This window comes from Ranitomeya imitator, chromosome 6 (assembly GCF_032444005.1).
Source record: "Ranitomeya imitator isolate aRanImi1 chromosome 6, aRanImi1.pri, whole genome shotgun sequence".
Classification (NCBI taxonomy): Eukaryota; Metazoa; Chordata; class Amphibia; order Anura; family Dendrobatidae; genus Ranitomeya; species Ranitomeya imitator.
Window position 1 is genome coordinate 360,007,084 of NC_091287.1, and position 16,884 is coordinate 360,023,967.

Consider the following 16,884-nt stretch of genomic DNA (forward strand, 5'->3'; position numbering starts at 1 on the left):
ATGGCTGAAAATACCCAAAAGTGACACCATTCTAAAAACTGCACCCCTCAAGGTACTCAAAACCACATTCAAGAAGTTTTTTATTTTCCCAATAGTAAAAGGAGAAACTGAACCACGAAAGTTGTTGTCCAATTTGTCCTGAGTACGCTGATACCTCATATGTGGGGGTAAACCACTGTTTGGGCGCAAGGCAGGGCTTGGAAGGGAAGGAGCACCATTTGACTTTTTAAATGAAAAATTGGCTCCACTCTTTAGCGGACACCATGTCACGTTTGGAGAGCCCCCGTGTGCCTAAAAATTGGAGCTCCCCACAAGTAACCCCATTTTGGAAACTAGACGCCCCATGGAACTTATCTAGATGCATAGTGAGCACTTTGAACCCCCAGGTGCTTCACAAATTGATCCGTAAAAATGAAAAAGTACTTTTTTTTCACAAAAAAATTCTTTTAGCCTCAATTTTTTCATTTTCACATGGGCAACAGGATAAAATGGATCCTAAAATTTGTTGGGCAATTTCTCCTGAGTACACCAATACCTCACATGTGGGGGTAAACCACTGTTTGGGTACATGGTAAGGCTCGGAAGGGAAGGAGCGCCATTTGACTTTTTGAATGAAAAATTATCTCCATCGTTAGCGGACACCATGTCGTGTTTGGAGAGCCCCTGTGTGCCTAAACATTGGCGCTCCCCCACAAGTGACCCCATTTTGGAAACTAGACCCCCCAAGGAACTTATCTAGATGCATATTGAGCACTTTAAACCCCCAGGTGCTTCACAGAAGTTTATAACGCAGAGCCATGAAAATAAAAAATAATTTTTCTTTCCTCAAAAATGATTTTTTAGCCTGGAATTTCCTATTTTGCTAAGGGTAATAGGAGAAATTGGACCCCAAATGTTGTTGTCCAGTTTGTCCTGAGTACGCTGATACCCCATATGTGGGGGTAAACCACTGTTTGGGCGCACGGCAGGGCTCGGAAGGGAAGGCACGCCATTTGGCTTTTTAAATGGAAAATTAGCTCCAATCATTTGCGGACACCATGTCACGTTTGGAGAGCCCCTGTGTGCCTAAACATTAAAGATCCCCCAGAAATGACCCCATTTTGGAAACTAGACCCCCAAAGGAACTAATCTAGATGTGTGGTGAGGACTTTGAACCCCCAAGTGCTTCACAGAAGTTTATAACGCAGAGCCATGAAAATAAAAAAATTTTTTTTCTCAAAAATGATCTTTTAGCCTGCAATTTTTTATTTTCCCAAGGGTAGCAGGAGAAATTTGACCCCAAAAGTTGTTGTCCAGTTTCTCCTGAGTACGCGGATACCCCATATGTGGGGGTAAACCACTGTTTGGGCACATGCCGGGGCTCGGAAGTGAAGTAGTGACGTTTTGAAATGCAGACTTTGATGAAATGCTCTGTGGGCATCACGTTGGGTTTGCAGAGCCCCTGATGTGGCTTAACAGTAGAAACCCCCCACAAGTGACCCCATTTTGGAAACTAGACCCCGAAAGGAACTTATCTAGATGTGTGGTGAGCACTTTGAACCCCCAAGTGCTTCACAGAAGTTTATAATGCAGAGCCGTGAAAATAATAAATACGTTTTCTTACCTCAAAAATAATTATTTAGCCCAGAATTTTTTAATTTTCCCAAGGGTAACAGGAGATATTTCACCCCAATATTTGTTGTCCAGTTTCTCCTGAGTACGGTGATACCCCCCCCATATGTGGGGGTAAACTACTGTTTGGGCACATGCCGGGGCTCGGAATTGAAGTAGTGACGTTTTGAAATGCAGACTTTGATGGAATGCTCTGCGGGCGTCACGTTGCGTTTGCAGAGCCCCTGATGTGGCTAAACAGTAGAAACCCCCCACAAGTGACCCCATTTTGGAAACTAGACCCCGAAAGGAACTTATCTAGATGTGTGGTGAGCACTTTGAACCCCCAAGTGCTTCATAGAAGTTTATAATGCAGAGCCGTGAAAATAATAAATACGTTTTCTTTCCTCAAAAATAATTATTTAGCCCAGAATTTTTTATTTTCCCAAGGGTTACAGGAGAAATTGGACCCCAAAAGTTGTTGTCCAGTTTCTCCTGAGTACGCTGATACCCCATGTGTGGAGGTAACCACTGTTTGGGCACACGTCGGGGCTCAGAAGGGAAGTAGTGACGTTTTGAAATGCAGACTTTGATGGAATGGTCTGCGGGCGTCACGTTGCGTTTGCAGAGCCCCTGGTGTGCCTAAACAGTAGAAACCCCCCACAAGTGACCCCATTTTAGAAACTAGACCCCCCAAGGAACTTATCTAGATATGTGGTGAGCACTTTGATCCCACAAGTGCTTCACAGACGTTTACAACGCAGAGCCGTGAAAATAAAAAATCATTTTTCTTTCCTCAAAAATGATGTTTTAGCAAGCATTTTTTTATTTTCACAAGGGTAACAGGAGAAATTGGACCCCAGTAATTGTTACGCAGTTTATCCTGAGTATGCTGGTACCCCATATGTGGGGTAAACCACTGTTTGGGCACACGTCGGGGCTCGGAAGTGAGGGAGCACCATTTGACTTTTTGAATACGAGATTGGCTGGAATCAATGGTGGCGCCATGTTGCGTTTGGAGACTCCTGATGTGCCTAAACAGTGGTAACCCCTCAATTCTACCTCCAACACTAACCCCAACACACCCCTAACTCTAATCCCAACTGTAGCCATAACCCTAATCACACCCCTAACCACAACCCTAATTCCAACCCTAACCCTAAGGCTATGTGCCCACGTTGCGGATTCGTGTGAGATTTTTCAGCATCATTTTTGAAAAATCCGCAGGTAAAAGGCACTGCGTTTTACCTGTGGATTTTTCGCGGATTTCCAGTGTTTTTTGTGCGGATTTCACCTGCGGATTCCTATTGAGGAACAGGTGTAAAACGCTGCGGAATCCGCACAAAGAATTGACATGCTGCGGAAAATACAACGCAGCGTTTCCGCGTGGTATTTTCCGCACCATGGGCACAGCGGATTTGGATTTCCATAGGTTTACTTGGTACTGTAAACCTGATGGAACACTGCTGCGAATCCGCAGCGGCCAATCCGCTGAGGATCTGCAGCCAAATCCGCACCGTGTGCACGTAGCCTAATTCTAAAGGTATGTGCACACGCTGCGGATCCGCAGCAGTTTCCCATGAGTTTACAGTTCAATGTAAACCTATGGAAAACAAAAATCGCTGTACACATGCTGCGGAAAAACTGCACGGAAACGCAGCGGTTTACATTCCACAGCATGTCACTTCTTTGTGCGGATTCCGCAGCGGTTTTACAACTGCTCAAATTGAAAATCGCAGTTGTAAAACCGCAGTGAAATGCGCAGAAAAAACGCGGTAAATCCGCAGTGGTTTAGCACTGCGGATTTATCAAATCCGCAGCGGAAAAATCCGCAGAGGACCAGAATACGTGTGCACATACCGAAACCCTAACCCTAGCCCTAGTACTAGCCCTAACCCTACCCCTAACCCTAGCCCTAACCCTTACCCTATTCTAACATTAGTGGAAAAAAAAAAATTCTTTATTTTTTTATTGTCCCTACCTATGGGGCTGACAAAGGGGGGGGGGGGGGGGGGGAGTCATTTATTATTTTTTTTATTTTGATCACTGAGATAGATTATATCTCAGTGATCAAAATGCACTTTGGAACGAATCTGCCGGCCGGCAGATTCGGCGGGCGCACTGCTCATGCGCCCGCCATTTTGGAAGATGGCGGCGCCCAGGGAGAAGACGGACGGACCCCGGCAGGATCGGTAAGTATGATGGGGTGGGGGGGAGCACGGTGGGGATCGGAGCATGGGGGGGTGGATCGGAGCGCGGGAGGGGTGGAACGGAGCACGGGGGGGTGGAACGGAGCACGGGGGGGGGGGGAGGGTGGAACGGAGCACGGGGGTGGTGGATCGGAGCACGGGGGGGGGGGGTGGATCGGAGTGTAGGGGGGGTGATTGGAGCACGGGGGGGTGATTGCAGCACGGGGTGAGCGGACAAGAGCACGGGGGGAGCGGAGCACAGGACGGAGGGGAGCCGGAGCAGTGTACCGGACAGATTGGAGGGCTGGGGGGGGGCGATCAGTGGGGTGGGGTGGGGGCACATTAGTGTTTCCAGCCATGGCCGATGATATTGCAGCATCGGCCATGGCTGGATTGTAATATTTCACCAGTTATAATAGGTGAAATATTACAAATCGCTCTGATTGGCAGTTTCACTTTCAACAGCCAATCAGAGCGATAGTAGCCACGGGGTGGTGAAGCCACCCCCCCTGGGCTAAACTACCACTCCCCCTGTCTCTGCAGATCGGGTGAAATGGGAGTTAACCCTTTCACCCGATCTGCAGGGACGCGATCTTTCCATGACGCCACATAGGCGTCATGGGTCGGATTGGCACCGACTTTCATGACGCCTACGTGGCGTCATGGGTCGGGAAGGGGTTAAAAATAGGCCTTCCTTCTAAGCCCATCAACACCGGCATGTATAAGACCCCATTGGCAACACTGACAGACCATTCTCCAATAGAAACTAGTGCCAAGCATGAACAAAGGGGCTCAGTGCTCGTCTAGGCGCTTCTTGCCCTACGTTTTAGCAATTGTTGAGTCTCCGTACCCTGACCTCAAACTTTGCCAGTGAGAATTTTAACTTCTGTTAAAGTGCTACTTAAAACTTTTCTAAATCTGATAAAGGACAACTCAAAGACATATATTTAATGAATTCTATTTTTTAGGGAGATGGGGGTTTTGCTTTGAAATTGTATTGGGATGGCTGATGCTTTGCAAGGCTTGCTATCTGTCCTGTCGGGCTTTGTGTGTTCATTATCTTCTTCCCACTTATTTGCTTCTGAAGGGATAGAAAAGATTGTTTCTGTGTTTCTCAAATATTTAACAAAGAGGCTCTAAACCAGTCTGTGCAAAATCCCAATACCCAATCTTAATTAGTGGCACATAATCTCCCTTATATCCTTAATTAGCACATTTTCAGTCTTTTTTGGAAAAACAAACATAGTAAATCACAAATGAACCATAAAAAGAAGAGTAATCCTAGTAATATCTGCATCACTCAGTCATTTCTAATTCTTTTCTAAGAATGAGTGAAGCCGAAAGATGTCTAAGACTAAGTGGAAACAGGTGGAATAAAATGCATTAATATATTGTAATTTATGGTTTAACTATAGTTTAGGGTAACAAGGAAAGTACCTTTTAAATGAGATCAAGCAGAAGGTTTAAAAAGTGAATTATTGATACAAAAAATATATAGAAAAATGTTTATTTATTTTTAAACTATATATATATATATATATATATATATATATATATATATATATATATATATATATATATATATATATATATATATAATTGTCTAGGGGTTTTTCCGTCTGTCTGTCCTGGAAATCCCGCGCCTCTGATTGGTTGAGGCCGCCAGGCCTCGACCAATCAGCGACGGGCACAGCATCGACGTAGAAATCCCGCGCCTCTGATTGGTCGAGGCCAATAGACCTCGACCAATCAGCAGCGGGCACAGTGGCGTTGATGTCATAAAGGATGTAGAAATCCCACGTTTCTGATTCAGCGACGGGCACAGTATCGACGTAGATGTCATAATGGTTGCCATGGCGACGATGATGTCATAAAGGTTGCCTCGACCGATGCGTTAGAATCGGGCCACAGTCTAATATATATATATATATATATATATATATATATATATATACACTGTATTGGGCTAAAATGAGATGTGTGTATGTGTGTGTATATATATATATATTCTAACGCATCGGGTATTCTAGAATATGCATGTGCCCGTAGTATATGGACAATGATGATTCCAGAATTCGCAGCAGACTGATTGGTCGAGGCAACCTTTATGACATCATCGTTGCCATGGCATCCATTATGACATCTACGTCGATGCTGTGCCCGTCGCTGATTGGTCGAGGCCTGGCGGCCTCGACCAGAGACGCGGGATTTCCAGGACAGACAGACGGAAAAACACTTAGACAATTATATATATAGATACACTGTATTAGGCTAAAATGAGATGTGTGTGTGTGTGTATATATATATATATATATATATATATATATATATATATATATATATATATATATCTACTAAATAATTGTCTAAGGGTCACTTCCGTCTCTGTCTGTCTGTCTGTCTTTCTGTCTGTCTGTCACAGATATTCATTGGTCGCGGCCTCCGTCTGTCATGGAAATCCAAGTTGCTGATTGGTCGCTGCAAAACAGCCACGACCAATCAATGATGGGCACAGTCCAGCGGAAAAATGGCCGCTCCTTACTCCCCGCAGTCAGTGCCGGGCGCCCGCTCCATACTCCCCTCCAGTCACCGCTCACACAGGGTTAATGCCGGCAGTAACGGACCGCTTTATGCCGCGGGTAATGCACTCCGTTACCGCTGCTATTAACCCTGTGTCCCCCCAACTTTTTACTATTGATGCTGCCTATGCGGCATCAATAGTAAAAAGATCTAATGTTAAAAATAATCAAAAAACAAAAAACCTGCTATTCTCACCCTCTGTCGTCCGATGATGCGCTCGCGCCTGCCGCCAGCTTCCGGTCCCAGAGATGCATTGCGAAATTACCCAGAAGACTTAGCAGTCTCGTGAGACTAAGTCATCTGGGTAATTTCGCAATGTATCCTGGAAACGGAAGATGGCGGCAGCCGCGCGCGTATCGCCGGAGCTTCGCTGGATCCTAGGGGGTGAGTATATAACTTTTTTTTATTTTAGTTTTTTTTTTTTTAACAGGGATATGGTGCCCACGCTGCTAAATACTGCGTGGGCTGTGTTATATACCGCGTGGCTGCTATATACTACATGGGTAGTGTGATATACTGCGGGGGCTGTGTGATATACTGCAGGGGCTGTGTGATATACTGCGGGGGCTGTGTGTTATACTGCGGGGCTGTGCGATATACTGCGGGGATTGTGCTATATACTACATGGGCAGTGTGATATACTACGGGGGCTGTGTGATATACTGCGGGGGCTGTGTGATATTCTGCGGGGGCTGTGCGATATACTGCGGGGGCTGTGCTATATTCTACATGGGCAGTGTTATATACTACACGGGCTGTGTGATATACTGCGGGGGCTGTGCTATATACTACGTGGTAATACCAAAAAAGTCCAACCATATACAGCAAATGGTACTTCCTAAATGCATATAAACCAACCACAAGATGGCAGTAAAGTCCCTGTCACCTATAAAGAAGCCGACCATAGATAAAAATTCAAATCAATTTTATTACAGAAAAAATATCAGAAACAATAAGAATAATACACATATATCTAAAAAAGCTACAGCATATCATCCGGGTAATACCCCATGGGAAAGCCGTGAGAAGCACATCACAAAGATATCCTCAGAGCAAAATAAGGTACATATATAACAAACCGCCTATACTTCTAAATGGACATATACAAGTATAGGTGCAGACCGCATCCCTTCCTGAATATATCTATATCCAGGCAGAGTGACCTTATATAATGCCCCTAATCCAATCCCGTGCCGCCAAAATTCACGGTACTACCGCCAGTGAGTTACCGCCAGTCTCCATGGATGACCCGGCGGCGCATGCGCAGGTCAACCCTACTCCGGAAGGAATAGCAATTCATGACAACCGCCGGGTGGACCGCAAGCTGGAACGCAAGTGGATACCACCAGTGACGCTGTCTGAAGCGCACGGAGAGGGAGACCCGCGCATGCGCACAATCATCCCGTAGACTGGGGGAAGGTAAATAAATAAATAGACAAATAGCCCCAGAGCGAACTAATAAGATAAGGGGCCATACTGCCGATATTACTCTGAGTAAACAGATATAAATAAATACGACAAGGGTCCAAAAACCAAAGGGGTTAAATGAATAAATATATATATATATAAAGTGCATAAGTGAACAGATTAATACCCTAATAAAGTGCATCCGATATTTGATATAATTAAATATAAAGTGCATAGTGAGCGAGTTAATATCCTGATACGTGTAAAGTGCATCCAATAATTGATCCACATGTATATTGATACATGAATAAAAACAAATCTATATATAATAAAAAGGCTAAAAAATCCCATGGACATACATAAATGGATCACAGTGTGCAGTGACAACAATACCTGTAATAGAGCAGTGCATAAAGTGCGGAGGACTAAATAAAAATACAGTGAAGTGATGAGTGATCTGTATTTATTAATACATTGAATTTAATATAATTTCATATATAGAAATATTAAAAACCCATATTAAATATGTAGAGATGAATGAGCATATCTATTCCACATAAACATACGCAAAAGAACCCCTATAATATAAATATACATACGGCAGTATAAATAGAAAAACGCCCCCTCTAAAAATATCCGCCAATATTAACTATATCTAATACAGGTCCTTCTCAAAAAATTAGCATATAGTGTTAAATTTCATTATTTACCATAATGTAATGATTACAATTAAACTTTCATATATTATAGATTCATTATCCACCAACTGAAATTTGTCAGGTCTTTTATTGTTTTAATACTGATGATTTTGGCATACAACTCCTGATAACCCAAAAAACCTGTCTCAATAAATTAGCATATTTATTCAGTCGCCATGACAGCACAACGAGAGAGGGGATCCGCCCTACAGGGACAGGAAACCTACAGACATAAAAAGGGCGGTACCTCTCTCCCACGTCAGTTGGTTTCCTGTCCCTGACAGCGGAACCTCTTTCAGACAGGCCCTGAGAAGAGGGTCGAAGCTGTGAAGATATTCCCACTCCTGGCAGGCCGGTACAGGTAGCGGGGGTCTCCTACCTCGGCCTGATCAGGAAGCACCACACGGCAGGGGCACTGTTTAGTGTAGGTGGCGGCAGGAGGAAGCAGCCTCAGTCATATAGGCTGGCTTCTACGGTGTCCAGGAGCAGGTACCTGGGGAGTATGTGCTGGGCTGCCTGGGTTCCGGGGGCCGGTCGGTGCCTTGCGGGGGTGCGGCGTCGGTCCGGTGAATGGCCGCTGCCGTCCTGGTCCGCGTGTCGGCTGTGCGCCGCTGCCGCTTCCGGAAGGGGCATGTCCGGATGACGCGGCCGGGCATGCGCAGTGGCGCCGTTCGCCGGCTAATGGCGGCGCCCAGCTGCAGGAACGATCAGGGCTTCGGGGGAGGGCAGCGCAGTGCAGACAAAGATCTCCATTAATCGGATGGCTGACACCTGGGATTCCCTGCTAACCCCCATCCGGGGCGCGGTACCTTGGGGATTATTTAAGGCTGCAGGCTGGGATGGCTGGTGTTCCTTGCCCATTTCATTATGGAGTCGCCAGAAGGGACTAACGGCAGCCAGCAGCAGCAGCAGCAGTCAGAAAAGCCTCGAAGAAGCTCCCAGCGTCGGTCTAGTGGCAGTAGCCGCACTGGTGGAGCTAAGGAGGCTCGAGTTTCTATACCAAAGTCCTCAAGCCGTAAGGATTTGCCGGCTGCGAAGGACCCCCCATCTACGGTACCACTTATTACTGGCGGGGTAAGTGATCTTCGTGAAAGTTCACTTAGTGATGATTGTGTTCCCCTTGTTTTTTTTTTCCTCTCTCCTTACTAAGGGAGAAAAAGTTCATCTAAAGCTAAACATAGGCAGTGTGCTGAATGCGCAGAGCCGCTTCCGGATGGACATTTGAAAAAGTTATGCAAAGCATGTATCCAACACCTGCTGGAGGAGGAGGCTCCTGATCTAACCTCTACAATAAGAGATGGTTAGACAGGAAATCAAAAATTCTGTGAGATCCAGATCTCGGGGAACGGAGGTCAAAAAATCCTCCCCTTTATCTGATGTGGATTCAGACTCGGGTGAGCTGAGCTCAGGGTCCCTCCCGTCTACTTCTTCGTCTGAGGATCAACAATCCAGTCAGGCCTGCTTGTCCCTGGATAGGGTTAACCATCTGGTTAAAGCAGTTAACAGTACAATGGGGATAGAGGATACCCAGTCAGAATATTCCATTCAGGATATTATGTTCAAAGGTATTGAGCGGAAGTCCCGAAGAACCTTTCCAGTGGTTGATGAAATCAAATCACTAATCTCAAAGGAATGGAAGAAACCAGAGAGGAAGGGTTCGCTTCCGCCAGCGTTTAAAAGAAGATATCCCTTTGAGGAGGAGGCTTCATCCTCATGGGATAAAGTTCCGAAACTAGACGCGGCAGTCGCCAAGGCATGCAAAAAAACATCTCTCCCCTTTGACGACTTGGGGAACTTGAAGGATCCATTAGATAGGAAAGCTGATACCTTCCTTAAAGGAGCTTGGGAGACTTCAGCTGGGTCCTTGAGACCAGCTATAGCAGCCACCTGTACCGCTCGGTCCTTGATGATATGGTTAGGTCACCTCGAAGATCAGCTCAAGGATAAAGTCCCTAGGACGGAAATATTATCCTCCATGCCCATAATCCAGGATGCAGCAGCTTTTCTTTCGGACGCATCGGCAGACTCGGTCAGGTTGGCCGCCAGATCCTCGGCGTTATCTAACGCAGCCCGAAGAGCGCTATGGATAAAATGTTGGCCAGGGGACTTACAGGCCAGAACAAAGTTATGTGGCATTCCCTGTGAAGGAGCTCACTTATTCGGACCGACCCTAGATGAGCTGTTGGAGAAGGCAGGAGATAATAAATAACGCTTTCCCTTCCTAGGAAGACCCTTCTACAGACGAGACTATAATAGAGGATGGTCTAACCGCAGAAGGCCATATAGAGACTCTAACAGAGAATCTAACAGATACGACAGCAACAGAAGGAGGGGTAAAGGATTTATGTTTAATCCTTCACGAGAGGCTAAAAAACCGCAATGACTGGCGGACCAGGTGGGGGGTAGGCTTTCGGCCTTCTACCGAGCCTGGGTACGGATTACAAACAATCCATGGATTCTAGGCATTGTGGAAAAAGGCCTAACCTTTGACTTACATCATACTCCTTGGGACAGATTTATGTTGACACCTGTTCGTTCCTCCTCTACAGAACAGTTGGCACTGGAGTCTGAGGTCCGAGAACTTCAACGGAAGAAAGTTCTAGTCAAAGTTCCTACGGGCGAGGAAGGTAGGGGGTTTTATTCCCCTCTGTTCCTGATCAAAAAACCTGATGGTTCATATCGCACCATTTTCAATTTGAAAGGCCTGAACAAATTTTTGTTGATACCCTCCTTCAAGATTGAGTCGGTTAAGACAGCAATAAAATTACTCTTTAACCATTGTTTTATGGTTGTCTTAGATCTCAAAGACGCCTATTACCATGTTCCAATACATGTAGATCATCAGAGGTTTCTTAGGGTGGCGGTTTCACTAGCCGGCGCGATAGAACATTTTCAATATCAGGCACTTCCCTTCGGAGTCGCAATTGCACCCCGGGTGTTCACAAAACTCATGGTGGAGGTTATGGCGCACTTGCATGAACAGGATATATTAGTAGTCCCATACCTGGATGATTTACTAATTGTAGGTCATTCAGAGTCGCATTGCAAAGACCAACTACAGAAGGTCATGAGTGCGTTACACGAGTTGGGCTGGATAGTCAATGTCAAAAAGTCGCGTCTTCAACCCCTAAAAGTACAAGAGTTTCTGGGATATGTTATAGACTCTAGTCAGCAGGAATGTCGCCTGCCGGACGCAAAAATTGCTAAAGTTAAACAGTTGGTCACCAGGGCAATAAATAATCCCTTAGTGTCGGTCAGAAGTGCGATGTCTATCTTGGGTTCTCTTACATCCTGTATCCCGGCGGTTCTCTGGGCACAGTTCCACACAAGGACTCTACAGTGGGATGTGTTGCACAATTCTCGTCGTCTAAGAGCTCACCTCGACAGTAAATTTTCACTTTCTGCGGAGACTACACATTCTCTTGTTTGGTGGTCTCACACTTCGAATCTACGCAGGGGGGTCCCTTGGATAAATCATGTATCTAGAGTATTGACTACGGACGCTAGCCCCAAGGGGTGGGGGGCTCACTTAGGGGAGGATTGGGTTCAGGGGCTATGGCCTCAGTCTGAACAGGACTCTTCCTCCAACTTGAAAGAGCTGTTGGCAGTTAAACATGCCTTAAATAAATTCCTTGTACCCCTACAGGGTCGACACGTCAGGCTATTATCAGACAATCGAGTAACTGTGGCCTACATTAATCGTCAAGGTGGCACGCGATCCAGTTCATTGATGGAGGTCGCAAATCATATCTTTCAGGTGGCCGAAGTACATCTTCTCTCCCTGACGGCGCTTCATATAAAAGGAAGTATCAATACCAAAGCCGACTATCTAAGCCGCAACGTACTCAGACAGGGAGAGTGGTCGCTAAGTCCAGCCATCTTCAATCAGATCATTCAGTTATGGGGTTGTCCGGAGATAGACCTTTTTGCCAGCAGGGGGAACAAAAAATTACACCAATTCTGCTCCCTAAATCCAAAAGACAACCCATACGCTGTGGACGCTCTGCTGATATCTTGGCGCTTCAGGCTCGCATATGCTTTTCCCCCTCTAAATCTGATTCCTTTAGTTCTGAGGAAGATTCGGGAGGACAGGGCCCGGGTAATCTTGATAGCTCCATTTTGGCCCAAGAGGGCTTGGTTTCCTTGGCTAAGGAAGATGTCCGTCTGCCAACCATGGATTCTTCCAGAGCTACCAGATCTGCTCTCCCAAGGGCCAATCCTCCATCCTCAAGTAGCCAACTTACACCTAGCGGCATGGAACTTGAGAGGTCCTTACTGAGGGGAAAAGGATTCTCTCAGAATCTGGTAAATACACTGCTTAAAAGTAGAAAACCCTCTACAACGAGCATTTATGTTAGAGTGTGGAGAAAATTGCTATCATATTCAGGGGCTCAAATTGACGAAAAACCATGTATAAACCAGATTCTCGAATTTTTACAAAAAGGCCTAGAGATGGGCTTGGCCACAACTACTCTTAGAGTTCAGGTATCAGCACTGGGAGCATTATATAACCTTAACTTAGCCAGTAATCACTGGATTTCTAGGTTTTTTAAAGCAGTCACTAGATCTAGACCAATGATTAAACAAAGGTTAGTCCCATGGGACCTAAATCTGGTACTCTCAGCCCTAACGCAAGCCCCATTCGAGCCTATTGATACCATTCCTGTATAAAACCTTTCAATCAAAACAGCCCTGTTGATTGCACTCACATCTGCTAGAAGGGTTAGTGATCTGCAGGCACTTTCCAGACATCCACCATACATGCAGGTCAGGGAGGATAGGGTAATATTGAAACCCGATCCACTATATCTTCCTAAAATTGCATCAAAATTCCACAGAGTACAGGAAGTGATCTTACCCTCATTTTGCTCTAAACCTGCTAATGATAAGGAACGTAGTTTTCATTCCTTAGATGTAAGAAGATGCCTCCTTAAATATATTGCAGTGACAGATGCCTGGAAAAAGGATAACTCCCTGTTTGTAGCCTATCAAGGGGTGAGAAAGGGTCTTAGAGTATCTAAAAACACTCTAGCCAGATGGATTAGGGAGGCGATTTCTCTCGCTTATACCGCAGGTGGCAACGAAGTTCCAGATGGTATAAAGGCACACTCCACGCGGGCCGTAGCGTCTTCCTGGGCGGAGAGGTCAGAAGTATCGATCGAAGACATATGTAAGGCGGCCACATGGTCTTCTCCTTCTACCTTTCTGAAACACTACAGGTTAGATCTGGGTAGTTCCTCAGACCTTACGTTTGGGAGAAGAGTGCTGGAAGCTATTATCCCCCCCTAAATCTTTAGTCTCTGAAAGTCTCTCGTTGTGCTGTCATGGCGACTGAATAAATACGTACGCTACTCACCTGGTAGCAGTGTTTTTTCAGGAGCCATGACAGCACCCTTAGATTCCCGGCCCTATGGTTTGGATGTTTCAACGCCCTGTTGGTTTTGAGTTAAATTTCATGTTCACTTGCATAATAAAATATATTTATGTGTATACTGCATCTGTGTTACTAACCAAGGTGGTCCTCTCATGCTCTGGAAACAACTGACGTGGGAGAGAGGTACCGCCCTTTTTATGTCTGTAGGTTTCCTGTCCCTGTAGGGCGGATCCCCTCTCTCGTTGTGCTGTCATGGCTCCTGAAAAAACACTGCTACCAGGTGAGTAGCGTACGTATTTCACCCATCCAATCAAATAAAAGTGTTTTTTAATAACAAACAAAAAAACCATCAAATAATAATGTTCAGTTATGCACTCAATACTTGGTCGGGAATCCTTTGGCAGAAATGACTGCTTCAATGCGGCGTGGCATGGAGGCAATCAGCCTGTGACACTGCTGAGATGTTATGGAGGCCCAGGATGCTTCAATAGCGGCCTTAAGCTCATCCAGAGTGTTGGGTCTTGCGTCTCTCAACTTTCTCTTCACAATATCCCACAGATTCTCTATGGGGTTCAGGTCAGGAGAGTTGGCAGGCCAATTGAGCACAGTAATACCATGGTCAGTAAACCATTTACCAGTGGTTTTGGCACTGTGAGCAGGTGCCAGGTCGTGCTGAAAAATGAAATCTTCATCTCCATAAAGCATTTCAGCCGATGGAAGCATGAAGTGCTCCAAAATCTCCTGATAGCTAGCTGCATTGACCCTGCCCTTGATGAAACACAGTGGACCAACACCAGCAGCTGACATGGCACCCCACACCATCACTGACTGTGGGTACTTGACACTGGACTTCAGGTATTTCCTTCTCCCCAGTCTTCCTCCAGACTCTGGCACCTTGATTTCCGAATGACATGCAAAATTTGCTTTCATCAGAAAAAAGTACTTGGGACCACTTAGCAACAGTCCAGTGCTGCTTCTCTGTAGCCCAGGTCAGGCGCCTCTGCCGCTGTTTATGGTTCAAAAGTGGCTTTACCTGGGGAATGCGGCACCTGTAGCCCATTTCCTGCACACGCCTGTGCACGGTGGCTCTGGATGTTTTCACACCAGACTCAGTCCACTGCTTCCTCAGGTTCCCCAAGGTCTGGAATCGGTCCTTCTCCACAATCTTCCTCAGGGTCCGGTCTCCTCTTCTCGTTGTACAGCGTTTTCTGCCACATTGTTTCCTTCCAACAGACTTACCATTGAGGTGCCTTGATACAGCACTCTGGGAACAGCCTATTTGTTGAGAAATTTCTTTCTGGGTCTTACCCTCTTGCTTGAGGGTGTCAATGATGGCCTTCTTGACATCTGTCAGGTCGCTAGTCTTACCCATGATGGGGGTTTTGAGTAATGAACCAGGCAGGGAGTTTATAAAAGCCTCAGGTATCTTTTGCATGTGTTTAGAGTTAATTAGTTGATTCAGAAGATTAGGGTAATAGGTCGTTTAGAGAACCTTTTCTTGATATGCTAATTTATTGAGACAGGTTTTTTGGGTTATCAGGAGTTGTATGCGAAAATCATCAGTATTAAAACAATAAAAGACCTGACAAATTTCAGTTGGTGGATAATGAATCTATAATATACGAAAGTTTAATTGTAATCATTACATTATGGTAAATAATGAAATTTAACACTATATGCTAATTTTTTGAGAAGGACCTGTATATACATATACACATAGAAGCATATTCCAATAGTAATATTTTAAAAAAAGATAAATAATGGCAGCATCTGTTCTAAATACTTGATGGGCCTCCAAACACGAACACCGGCGTAGAGGCACTTTAATCTTCTTCAAGACAGCACGGAGAAAAGAAAGGGACCATAAAAATATACTATAAATAAATAAAAAAGACATAATTAACATATATTTACAACACATACACATTAAAATCACCCTTACGCATAAAAATACCTTTCCAAGTAATACCTATATTATATTATTTTATAAGAATGCTGAGAACCAACCCAAGGCTTTCATTAAGACCATTAGGAATGAGGGTACCAAGGCGAAAAATCAATTTACTTTCCGTCTGGGCAAGAATTCTGGCCAAGTCCCCCCTCCCTCCCTGAATACCCAACGTAACCTGATCTATGGCCTTCACCACTAGACCCCTCGCCTTACACCCATGATAAAATTTAAAGTGCCTGGCAATGGGTTTCAGGGGCACATCACTATCCGCATCTTTAGCTTTTAAAATGTCCCTGACATGTTCTCTTGTCCTTACCTTCAGTTCTCTTGTTGTAAGCCCAATATATACTTTCCCACATGGACATTGTGCGTGATATACAACTCCTTGAGAGCTACAACTTAGATGTTTACGAATTTCATACTCTCTGGATCCATCAAAGTTACAAAAACTGGTTGCCTTAGTGAGATTACCACAGCCTTTACACAATTCACAAGGGAAAAATCCAGATCTCTTGGCAACAAAGGATGGACGATCGGGTAAAATCTGTCGTAGAGTGGAATCCACTTAAACATTGGAAAGTCCTACAGGTGGATTCCACTCTACGACAGATTTTACCCGATCGTCCATCCTCTGTCACAAAATATGTATGCATATATGGTGTGTGTGTGTGTGTATGTATGTGTATATATATATATATATATATATATATATATATATATATATATATATATATATATATATATATATATATATATATATATATATATATATATATAAATATATATATATATGTGTGTATATATATATATATATATATATATATATATACACAAATGGTAATCTTTTCCTTCTTGCTAGTGCTGTTAACATGTGTGTGTGTGTGTGTGTGTAGATAATATCTTTCACTAGAAAGCAGGGAAAAATTAACATGGGTGCAAATCTTCCAGGTAATCTATTTATATAATTGCCTTGTAATGTTTTCCTGTTCTGTTCATATGTCACCGTATCCCAGAATTCCAAGCGGAGGAAGTTCTCCGACCGCCATATTGGGACACCCAAGTGATGGGTGTCTCAATATGGAAACTGCTGCTGGT

General features: G+C 44.7%; 1 protein-coding gene across 2 annotated transcripts in view; it reads left to right on the forward strand.

The window, feature by feature from the left end:
• FBXO15 (F-box protein 15) overlaps nucleotides 1-16,884 on the forward strand; it is a 183,738-nt gene that overhangs the window by 84,121 nt on the left and 82,733 nt on the right. The window lies entirely within an intron of this gene.